This window comes from Protopterus annectens, chromosome 6.part1 (assembly GCF_019279795.1).
Source record: "Protopterus annectens isolate FY-2018-M chromosome 6.part1, PAN1.0, whole genome shotgun sequence".
Lineage (NCBI taxonomy): Eukaryota > Metazoa > Chordata > Ceratodontiformes > Protopteridae > Protopterus > Protopterus annectens.
Window position 1 is genome coordinate 211,393,157 of NC_056738.1, and position 12,500 is coordinate 211,405,656.

Consider the following 12,500-nt stretch of genomic DNA (forward strand, 5'->3'; position numbering starts at 1 on the left):
CAGTGGGTAAGAGTGGTTACCCCAAAGGGTTTAGAATGGGACTTGACTGAAGTGCTACTAGAGTACCACAACTATAGCTGTAGGTCAGAAGGTCCATTCTTTTGTCATCAACAAGGTGAACCTCTGACACACTATCAGGTGAGAGCAGTTTTAAAGGAGGCAATCAAGCTGAGTGGCCTAGACTCAGATAAATATACATTACATTCCTTTCAAATAGGTGCAGCCTAGGCACATGCAATGGGAGCTTCACAGACTGACATTATGAGGATGGGCAGGTGGAAGTCCAATGCTTATAAAGGCTATGTAAGATGTAAATGGCTTTAACTCTTGTCCTTTGTATTTCAGCTCTCACATCTTTGGATCGGAAATGCATCTGGATAGTGGGTCATTCTTTCATACGGAGACTCCATCACTTTGTCCAGGGCAGGCGGGGCTTCTCCTTCCAAAGAGGAAAATTATCTTCTTGCAAAGCAGTTTGGTTTAGGATTTCAGGAATGTGGTGGCACCATCTTAGGGCAGTACTACAGCAAGCTGCAAGAAGCGATAAATCTCCTACTGCCATTTTCTTGCACCTAGGGTGTAATGATATTTGTCAACATCCAATAAAAAATCTAATCGGTTTGATGGTACAAGAGGTATATTGCATGCAAGAATGCTGGCCACAAGCTATTATTTGTTGGTCAGAAGTGGTACAGAGAAAGAAATGGAGGGGGCTAAGTCCATTAAAGCTGTGGAGAGAATGAGATGGAGAATTAATAATTCTATGGATAAGGTGTTAAGGGACATTAATGGGTTGTACATTCCTCACCCTGGCATTCAGGTCTGGTGGCCAGACAAGGATGGGGTTCATTTATCTGAAGAAGGTTTGCAGATTTTTTATAAGGAATTGCAAGCTGGTTTAACTTTGAAGGGCATTGACTTAGGACAGGTTGAGTTGTGCTGGTGGAAGGGAGGAATATTCCTCTCTTCTGTGGTGGAAGACAGGAAAGGTAAGGGAGGCCAAGGTAAGTAGTGGGGGGATGTCACAGGACTCTTCAGCTGGACCTTCCACAGGCCAGACAGCCCTAAGGGATTGTTGCCAGGGGACTTACCGGCCCAGCAATGGCTCCTTGGCAGATTGTAAGGCGTCCAGAGGAATTGTGATGAATTGTGAAATGAAAAAGCTGTTATGATGTAGGCATGTTGAATCAGAAGGGCTGGATATCGACGTGCTGTCTGTTGTCCAGTAAGTTTAGGGGAATGCTATGAAAGAAATAAAATGGCCTCCCTGACATTCCTGCCTTGCGCACATCTCATAATTGGCTTCTATTTGAGAAAGGTCATTGGGAGTAAATGGCAATAAACGCATGGCTGTGGCCATTTAATCCATTGGAGGTCTCTGTGATTTTATTGAATATGCAGCTTGTAATAACCTGGACTTGTAAAGCATGCAACCTCGATGCATTTATTGCCAACAGTGCCAGGGAATGATAGTGTTCTGAGCTGGTTTTTGGATATGGCTCAAAGGTTGATATGGATCATTAAAGGAATTATGAACATTATGTTAAATGTTTAATGCAAAACAACATCTAAAAGATCATTCTGCTGGCATCAATGGCAAGGTAAGGTATTGGTTCAATAAACTTTATTAAAAGCAGGTAGAGCTGTACCAATCTCAGACACATGATTTGTCAGCCACCAGGAGATATCTAACCCAGGAAAAGAGCTCTCCCACCTGGGTAGAAGTGGAAGCCTGGATGGGTCCCTCCCCATGGAAGTCTTGAAGGGACAGAGGGGAAGAAATCGGCTGGGCTGGGAGAGCTCCCACCAGGGTGAGGGGGGCCCAGACCACAGCCCCCTCCTGGACAGAAATCCGGAAGGGAGAGAGAGGTGGAAAGTGGTCAGGGAGTGAGGGCCCCTGCCTGGATGAGAGGGTATGGACCATCCCCCCTCCAGGTGGAAGTCCTTAAGGGAGCCACCGGCAGAAGGCTGTGGGGCCAGGAGAGCTCCTGCCTGTGTGGGAGTGAGCAAGCAGAGTCCCCCCATGACAAAAGTCCTCAAGGGAGTAACCGGTGGGAGTCTGGGGGACCCTGAGAGCTGCTGCCAGGCAGGGGGAAGGCATCCGACCTCGCTTGACTCCCGACAACATCCCCAAAATATCGCAAAGTCCCCGGAACCCCTCTGGACAGGAAAGCAGGGGGGGAAGCGGAAGCCCCAATGTGAGCATGCCTGCCCCACATTGGCTGAGGGAAGTTCCACGGGGCCACCCTGGACTGGATAGAGGTCCCAGTGAGAGGCTCCAAGGGCACAGGGACACAGCCCGTCTAGGCAGCCTCCACGAGATATGGGGAAGATGGGGACCATGGTGCTCTGGACTGGAAAGGAGCGGGTGTTCAGAAGTCCCGATGAGGGCGTGCCTGCCGCTCGGTGGCCAATGGCAGTTCTGCGGGGACAGCTGGCACCGGATGGAGGCTCCCATGTGAGGCTCTGAGGGGGCAGTTGACACAGAACGATTTGGCAGCCTTCAGGAGATTTCTAACCTAGGAAAAGAGTTCTCCTGCCTGGGTGGAAGTGAAAGCCCGGAGGGGGTCCCTCCCCACGGAAGTCTGGAAGGGAGAAGGGGAAGAAATCATCTGGGCTTGGAGAGCTCCCACCTGTGTGAGGGGGGGTCCAGCCCACAGCCCCCTCCACATGGAAGTCCTTAAGGGAGCCACTGGTGGATGGCCATGGGGCCAGGAGAGCTCCTGCCTGGGTGAGAGGGGTCAGGTGGAGCCCCCCCTACAATGGAAGTCTTCAAGGGAGTGACCGGTAGGATTCTTCTATACCTGAAGAGCTCCTGCCAGGCAGAGGTTAGGCATCTGACCTTTCACGATACCTGACAGCATACCCGAAATATTGCAAAGTCCCCGGAACCCCTCTGGATGGGAAAGCAGGGGGGACATGGAAGCCCCAATGGGAGTGCGCATGCCCCTCTGTGGCTGAATGGAGTTCTGCAGGGCCAACCAGGACCTGAGGGAGGTCTGTCTGAGGGTCTCTGAGGGCATGGGGACATGGCCCAGCTCGGCAGTCTCCAGGAGATCTGGGGAAGATGAGGACCATGGTGCTCTGGACCAGAAAAGAAGGAGGACATGGAAGTCCTGATGGGAGTGTGCCTACCCTTTGGTGGCTGGGGGGAGTTCCGCTGGGCTGACTGGAACTGGAGGGATATCCCCCTGAGAGGCTCCGAGGCACAGGGACATGTCCTGGCTTGGCAGCCTCCAGGAGATCTGGGGAAGATGGGGACCATGGTGCTCTGGACCGGAAAGGAGTGTGGGCTCAGAAGTCCCAAAGAAGGCAGGCCTGGCACTATGCAGCTGAGGGGAGTTCCGTGGGGCCAGCTGGGACTGAAGGGAGGCTCCCCTTTCAGGCTCCAAGGGCATGGTTGTCACAGGACGATTTGGCAGCCTTCAGGAGATATCTAACCCAGGAAAAGAGCTTTCTTGCCCGGATGTAAGTGGAAGCCGGAGGGAGTCCCTCCCCACAGAAGTCTGGAAGGGAGAGAGGGGCAGAAATCAGCCAGGCTGGGATGGCGCCTGCCTGCCTGGGTGAAGGGGGTCTGTACCACAGCACCTTCCACTTGGAAGCCCTTAAGGGAGTCACTGGTGGAAGGCTGTGGGGGCCAGGAGTGTTCTTGCCCAGGTGAGTGGGGTCAGGCAGAGACCCCCCGCAGCGGAAGTCTTCAAGGGAGCCAACGGTGGGATTCTTCTGTACCCAGAGAGCATCTACCGGGCAGGAGTTAGATGTCTGACCTCACCCGGTACCCGACGGCGTCCCCGAAATATCGCAAAGTCCCTGGAACCCCACTGGATGGGAAAGCAGGGGAGACATAAAAGCCCCAATGGGAGCATGCCTGCTCCTCAGCGACTAAGTGGAGTTCCACGGGGCCGACCAGGACATGAGGGAGGTCCCCCTGTGGGGCTCTGAGGGCATGGGACATGGCCCGGCTTGGCATCTTCCATGAGATCTGTGGAAGATGGGGACTATGGTGCTCTGGATGGAAAGGAGGGGGGACGCGGAAGTCCGGATGGGAGTGTGCCTGCCCCTCAGTGGCTGAGGTGAGTTTCGCAAGGCTGGCCAGGACAGGAGGGAGGTCACCCTGAGAGGCTCTGAGGGCATGGGGACACGTCATGGCCTGGCAGCCTCCAGGAAATGTGTAACCCGGGGAAAGAGCTGTCCTGCCCTTGTGAAATTGGAAGCCCGGAAGGGATCCCTCCCCACAGAAGTCTGGAAGGGAGAGAGAGGTGGAGATCGGCTGGACTGGGAGAGCTGCAGCCTGGGTGAGGGGGGTGCTGACCACAGCCTCCTCTGTGATGGAAGTCCGGAAGGGGGAGAGAGGTGGGAAGCAGCCGGGGAGGAAGCGCTCCCACCCGTGTGAGAGGGTCCAGACCACCCCCCAAGTGGAAATCCTACAGGGAGCCACCAGCAGAGGGCTGCAGAGCCAGGAGAGCTCCTGCCTGGGTGAGAAGGGGCAGGCAGAGCCCCCATAATGGAAGTCCTCAGGAGAGTGACCGGCGGGAGTCTGCAGGACCTGGAGAGCTCCCACCGGGCAGCAGAAAGGCATCCAACCTCGCCCGGTACCCGACAGTGTCCCCGAAATATTGCTAAGTCCCCGGAACCCCTCTGGATGGTAAAGCAGGGGATGCGGAAGCCCTCATGAGAGCGGATCTGTCCCTCCACGGCTAAGGGGAGTTTAGTGGGGTCAGTCGCACCCTGTGGGTTCGTCCCCGGTTGTCTGCCAGGCACGTGTGATCTGGCATGATTTGGAGCCTCCAGTAGTTAAGGGATGATGGGGTGTCCCGTGGGGAGTGCTAGTCCAGGTCCCTGCCCAAGGGAGAACGTCTCCGGTGGGTGCCCTTGCTGTGGATCTGAGGTGCCTCTCCCCACCATCCATCGATTTATCAGGCCGACCAACTCCCACTGGCAGAAGGCCCCCGTGGCATGGCTCTGCGGGTCATGCCAGCAGGTCGAGCTTCTCCTCCCTGGAGTGAGGCGTGGGTGGGGGGTGCGCTCCATGCCCTTTGGGGGCAATGTTGAGGTGAGACTGATGAGCCCAGGCTGAGGTAAAGGGGTCCTGTCACATGCCAAGCTGCCCAGCTCTGGCAGGCACCCCCGAGCGCAGGAGCTTCGGAAGCTCTCTCCCTCACTCTCTGGCTCCAAGTGCAGCCTTGGTCCACTCCGGCCAGCGGCCCTTCGAAGTGATGGTCGCTGGTCCACGACGAGCACCCAGGGTGCCCCCTCCTTGGGGAGATGGACCCCTACCATTGGAGGAGGTGCAGGCTCCGGCCCCATCTCTGCACCTGCCTGCCGACATGCTCCTATCTGGTTGATTCTGCCAGTAGCATATGCTTGTATCAAAGATTAAGCCATGCAAGTCTCAGTGCACATGGATGCTACAGTGAAACTGCGAATGGCTCATTAAATCATTTGTGGTTCCTTTGCTCACTCCATCATTACTTGGATAACTGTGGTAATTCTAGAGATAATACATGCTGACTAGTGCTGACCTCTGGGGATGCGTGCAGTTATCAGACCAAAACCAATCCAGGTCTCGGCCCGGCAGCTTTGATGACTCTAGATAAACTCGGGGCGATCACGTGCCCTTGTGGCAGCGACACAACATTCGAATTTCTGCCCTTTCAACTGTCAATGGTACTATCTGCGCCTACCATGGTGACCACAGGTAATGGGGAATCAGAGTTTGATTCTGGAGAGGGAGCCTGAGAAATGGCTACCACATCCAAGGAAGGCAGCAGGCATGCAAATTACCCACTCCTGACTCGGGGAGGTAGTGATGAAAAATAACAATACAGGAATCTTTCGAGACCCTGTAATTGGAATGAGTACACTTTAAATCCTTTAATGAGGATCTATTGGCAGGTAAGTCTGCTGCCAGCAACCACGGTAATTCCAACTCCAAAAGGGTATATTAAAGTTCTGCAGTTAAAAAGCTCATAGTTGGATCTTGGGATCAGGTGGGTGGTCCGCCATGAGGTGAGCTACTGCCTGTCCCAGCCCCTGCCTCTCAGCACTCCCTCAATGCTATTAACTGAGTGTCCCAGGGGTCCAAAGTGTGTACTTTGAAAAAATTAGAGTATTAAGAGCAGGCCAGTCACCTGAATACTTCAGCTAGGAATAATGGAATAGAACTACGGTTATATTTTGCTGGTTTTCAGAACTGGGGCCATGATTAAGAGGGATGGCCGGGTGCATTCATATTGTGCCACTAGAGGTGAAATTCTTGGACTGGCACAAGATGAACAAAAGTGAAAGCATTTGCCAAGAATGTTTTCATTAATCAAGAATGAAAGTCGGAGGTTCAAAGATGATCAGATACTATCGTAGTTCCATCCATAAACGGTGCTGACTAGCGATCCGGCAATGTTATTCCCATGACCTGCTGGGGAGCTTCCGGGAAACCAAAGTCTTTGGGTTCCGGGGGGAGTATGGTTGCAAAGCTGAAACTTAAAGGAATTGATGGAAGGGCACCACCAGGAGTGGAGCTTGTGGCTTAATTTGACTCAACATGGGAAACTTCACCCGGCCCGGACACGGAAAGGAGTTACCGATTGATAGCTCTTTCTTGATTCTGTGGGTGGTGGTGCATGGCTGTTCTTAGTTGGTGGAGCGATTTGTCTGGTTAATTCCAATAACGAATGAGACTCTGCCATGCTAACTAGTTATGCAGCCCGATGCAGTCGTCTCCAACTTCTTAATAGAGACAAGTGGCTTTCAGCCACACGAGATTGAGCAATAACAGGTCTGTGATGCCCTTAGATGTCTGGGGCTGCACATGTGCTACACTGAATGGATCAGCGTGTATCTACCCTGACAGGTCTGGGTAATCCCCTGAACCCCATTCATCATAGGGACCGAAGATTGCAATTATTCCCCACGGAAGAGGAATTCTCAGTAAGTGCGGGTCATAAGCTCGCATTGATTAAGTCCCTGTCCTTTGTACACACCGCCCGTCGCTACTACTGATTGGATGGTTTAGTGAGGTCTTCGGATCGGCCCTGCTGGAGTCGGTCATGGACGCGGTGGTGCGCTGGGAATACGATCAAACTTGACTATCTAAAGGAAGTAAAAGTCGTAACAAGGTTTCCGTAGGTGAACCTGCGGAGGGATCATTAATGCCGAGGGCCCCAGGATGGCACTGTCCCCGGGTACCAGGGCCACTCCTCGCTCTGCCACCCTGAGCCTCTATGTCTTTCTCCATGTCTCTCTCCAACTCCGTCTCTCTGCACGCCCTGGTGGAGTCTGGCGGGACCGAGTCTGTGGCTCCCAGGGGAGAGAGGGAGGGAGAGAGGAGGTAGTGGGAGCAAGTAGTGGTGTCTGTCCACCCCTTGCCTCCCGGCAGTGGGAGGGAGGGGGCCCATCTGCATGGTGGGAGTTGCAGGCGCTCCTCTGGTACCACAAGGGGATGGCAGCAGAGGGCATGCCCAGCCCGTCTGTGCGATCAGCCGTGCACCCCAGAGGTGGCTGGCTCCCCATGTGCTAGGGGGAGGGAGAGGGTGCCATCCTGGCAGGGGGGCAGCAGCCTCCCCTCCGGCCATGTGGGGCCACCCCTGGGGTGGCAAACCAGAGTCCTCTCCCTTCGATGTCGGTCACAGGTACCTGTGGAGGATGCACGCTCCGCACAGGGCATTGGTTCAAAGACCCAGAGGGTCGGTGGTTCGGCTGCACTCCAGCTGCCATGGGACTCCCTGCTGTCTCATGGCACGGGGCCAGTAACCCCAGTCCTGGTGCCTAAGATGAAGCCCATGAAACCTTGCGTGCTCATCTTGAGGTACGACTCCACGTGGGCAGTGGTGCCCCTGGTGAACAAGAATGTGTACGACTCTGAGTTGTGGATCACTCTGCTCATGTGTCAATGAAGAGCACAGCTTGCTGCGAGAACTAATGTGAATTGCAGGACACATTGATCATCGACACTTTGAATGCACTTTGCGGCCCTGGGTTACTCCCAGGGCTACGTCTGTCTGAGGGTCTTCATGCCTTCCATTGCCCCTGGGCATATCTGGCCCCTGCTGAGGGCAGGGCTGGGGAGTCGAGGAAGCCCACCATGGGCCCCCATCCCCCCAGGGAGAGACGCGGATGGAGGTGACGAGTCCCTCACTGCCCCAAGCCAGGAAGCCCGTCCAAGGATGGGAGGAAGTAGACATGTGTCCGGCTCACCCCCTGGAGGCTGATGGTGATGCCGTCACTGGGCTGCCCTACCAAGGCAGATCCTGACACACGCTCGGTTCCCGCATGCTGGGGCGATGTCGGCCACCCTTCTCCGCCGCCCAGAGTCCGGCAGTGGGGAGTGGGAGATTTCCCAGGGGATGTTGGGTAGTCTGTCTGCCCCTGAGGCCCAGGCCATCCTGCGTCCCCCCACGACCGTGCACAGAACTGAACCTCAGATCAGATGAGGCAACCCGCGAAAGTTAAGCATATTACTAAGTGGAGGAAAAGAAACTAACCAGGATTCCCTCAGTAATGGCGAGTGAAGAGGGAAGAGCCCAGTGCCGAATCCCCGCCCAGGTGATGGGTGCAGGGAAATGTACAAAAGTCCGTCTCCTCGGCACTGCCCAGTCGGCCCAAGTCCTTGTGATCAAGGCTCAGCCCACGGACGGTGTGAGGCCGATGGCGGCCCCCTGCATGTTTGGATCAGGTCTTCTCAGAGTCTGGTTGTTTGTGAATGCAGCCCAAAGTGGGTGGTAAACTCCATCTAAGGCTAAACACCGGCACGAGACCGATAGCGGACAAGTACAATAAAGGAAAGTTGAAAAGAACTTTGAATAGAGAGTTCAAGAGGGCGTAAAACCATTCAGAGGTAAACAGGTGGGGTCCGCATGGTCCGCCTGGAGGATTCAACCCAGCAGCTGCGCCAGGTGCCCAGACAAGGAAGATACCCCTCTCCAGGTACATCGGCTGCCATCTGGCACACTTCCTCAGCGGCAGTGTGCTGCGACCGGCTCCGGGTCAGCCGTGGAAGTCCACATGGAAGGTGGGTCCCCTCCCCAGAGGGAAGTGTTACAGCCCACGGCATCAGCCCTCGCCGTGCCCCAGGGTCATAGGAGATGACTGCTGCTACATCCTCCCTTGCCCTCATGGTGGGGGATGGGGGCTCCCGGCAGGACTGTCGACTGGGCCTGACTTCCCTCAGTGCGGCCTGACTGTGTCCTGCTGCCAGGCTAGTGGGCTCATCTTGGGTGCCAGGGGTCTGCAGTGATGTCAGTGACCCACCCATCCTGTCTTGAAATACTGCCCAAAGAGTCTAACAGGTGCGCGAGTCTGAGGGTGGGCGGGAGACCCCACGGCACAATGAAAGTTAGGGCTAGCACACACAGGCTGAAGCGGGATCCCTGTGCCCCACATGGGGGGTACACTGCTGGCCCATTTCACTCATCCCGATGGGGAGGTGCAGCATGAGCACACCTGGTAACACCGAAATATGGTGAACTATGCCTGGGCAGGGCGAAGCCAGAAGAAACTCTGGTGGAGGTCCGTAGTGGTCCTGACATGCAAATCGGTCATCCAACCTGGGTATAGGGGCGAAAGACTAATCGAACCATCTAGCAGCTGGTTCCCTCCGAAGTTTCCCTCAGGATAGCTGGCGCTCCAGATGCAGTTTTATCTGGTAAAGCAAATGATTAGAGGTCTTGGGGCTGAAACGATCTCAACCTATTCTAAAACTTTAAATGGGTAAGAAGCCTGACTCGCTGGCTTGGAGCCAGGCATGTAATGTGAGCACCTAATGGGCCATTTTTGATAAGCAGAACTGGCACTGTGGGATGAACCGAACGCCGGGTTAAGATGCCTGATGCCGACGCTCATCTGACCCCAGAAAAGTTGTTGGTTGATATAGACACAAGGACGGTGGTCATGGAAGTTGGAATCCACTAAGAAGTTGGGAGGGTGGCCTAATGGTTAAGGCGTTTGACTTACAAACACAAGGTGCAAGGTTTGAGTCTCACAAGAGATAATTGGCTGGGCTTAAAATGGCTCGCAAGGGCAGTTAGCTTAGTACTAATCTATGAATCTATGAAGTGTGTAACAACTCACCTGCCAAATCAACTAGCCCTGAAAATGGATGGCACTGGAGTGTCGGGCCCATAACCAGCCATTGCCAGCACTGGGAGCCAAGGGGGCTATGTCACGATGAGTAGGAGGGCTTCCCCGGTGGCATTGAAGCCCAGGGCGAGGGCCCGGGTGGAGCTGCTGTGGGTGCAGATCTTGGTGGTAGTAGCAAATATTCAAACGAGAGCTTTGAAGGACGAAGTGGAGAAGGGTTCCATGTGAACAGCAGTTGAACATGGGTCAGTCGGTCCTGAGAGATAGGCGTACACCGTTCTGAAGGGAGTCAGGTTCAGATTCACGAATCCGGAGTGGCGGAAATGAGTGCCTCGAGGCATCCAGTATGGTGACGCAAACTATCCTGAAGACACTGGCGGGGTCCGCTGGGAGAGTTGTCTTTTCTTTGTAAATTTTTGTTGAAATTGTTCTTTAATAAGGATAATGCTTCTGGTTCAAACAAACATGATTCATTCATTTTTAAAAGAAAGAGCACTTTTACACCTGTGCTACATCCATTTTTAGAATGCTTCATTAAGGCATGTGAACGAGATTTTTACTCATATTATTCAGATTCTAGACATAAAACATTGTTTTTTAATACTAGTAAAGAAGACTGGGCATCCATACGTTCTCTGCTCAATAATGCAGGTCTGGTTATTAAACCAGCAGACAAGGGAGGGGGGGTAGTCTTGTTAAATACAGATGATTATGTACTATGTATGAATAAGCTGCTTGAAGACACTGATACATATAGATTGATTGATCAAGGCACTGTAGAGAAACTGATATATGAGGTTCACAATGAACTGTATGACCTGATGATGTGCAGACAAATAGACCGTGACCTATATTCATTTCTCTTGGTAGAACATCCTTTAGTACCATATATCAAAGGGCTTCCTAAGATTCATAAGGATGTCACCCCACCCCCTTTACGTCCAATTGTAGTAGGTAATGGATGGGTAACAGAGAATATCTCGATTTATATAGAGAAGAGATTAAGACCTATAGTAGCAGATATACCCACTATACTTAAGGACACATACCAATTATTGAATGATCTCAATGAGTTGGATAGTGTTATTACTGAGTCATGTTTGCTAGTAACGCTGGATGTTAAAAACCTTTTTACTTCGATTCCTAATCTGTATGGACAGGAAGCTATTAGGAATATATTGAATCACTGTCCAAGGTATAGAAGGAATGAACAAATTCTATTGAATGCTTTGTTGGAATTGGTATTAACTAAAAATGTCCTTATGTTTAGAGAACAGTCCTATCTACAACAGTGGGGGGTGGCGATGGGTAGTGCACTACTGGGAGATTTCTTCTTTGTTTAATAAGGATAACTTTTCAAAGATTCTTCTATATAGAAGATTTGTTGATGATGTTCTACTAATTTGGGAAGGTACAGCTGATGAATTGACAGCTTTTATCCAAGAGCTTGAACTAACTACAGAGTTTTTAAGATTTACAATAGAATTCTCATTTACACATGTCAATTTTTTGGATATTACGGTCAGTAAGGATGGTAAAGGGGGACTAAACACGTCTCTATATAGGAAGCCTTGCTGGAGAAACACCATACTTAGATTTGATAGTATGCATCCTAGATTCATTTTTAGAAATATAGTTAAAGGTCAGTTCATCAGGATCAGTAGACTTTGTGTCCAGCCAGAGGTCCTGGAGAAAGAATATCAGATATTGGAGGATCTCTTCCTAGATAGGGGCTATGATATGGAGATGGTGCACAGAGTTGAGGCCTCTTTTACATCTGTAGATAAGAGAACTGAGACTGAACAGATTTATCCAAGATTATACAAACAATATCGTAGTGGCTTTGATCACAAAATTAGCTTCTGCACCAGGTTTACAAGTGACATCAAACATATCACAGGTATCGTTTCCAGGAACTGGCACATCCTGACTATGGCTAATGATATAAGAAATGTAGTAGGTTATGAACCCACTTTCACATACAGGAATAGCAGAAATCTAAAAAGGTTATTGTGTGTTGAGCATTTTGAGAGATCAACAGACAATATATGTAGAACTATGAAGAGATTGGGTACATACCCTTGTGGCAAGTGTAATATGTGCACTTGGATTTCTTGTCAACAGGAGTTTATACATCCTAATTTAGATTATACATTTAAGCCTAGACATACAGCCAATTGTGAAGATAAGAACATCATATACTTGGCAAATTGTGAACTGTGCCAAGCTTTTTATATTGGCATGACTAACAGGCGTTTGAAGGACAGGATATATGATCATATCTATGAAATAAAAAAAGTCTGATATCAAGAATGCTCTGGCTAAGCACATTTTGGAATATCCTGGATACATCTTTGGTTTTAAAGTGTTGCAGAAAAAATCTCCCAATAAGAGGAAGGAGGATAATTTTAATGAGTTAGAAAACA

General features: G+C 51.6%; 1 non-coding gene across 1 annotated transcript; it reads left to right on the top strand.

The window, feature by feature from the left end:
• Positions 1–7,853: 7,853 nt before the first annotated feature.
• On the top strand, positions 7,854–8,007 carry LOC122805747. Its single transcript, XR_006365444.1, has one exon. It is a non-coding gene; the product is annotated as a 5.8S ribosomal RNA (ribosomal RNA).
• The last annotated feature ends 4,493 nt before the right edge of the window (positions 8,008–12,500 follow it).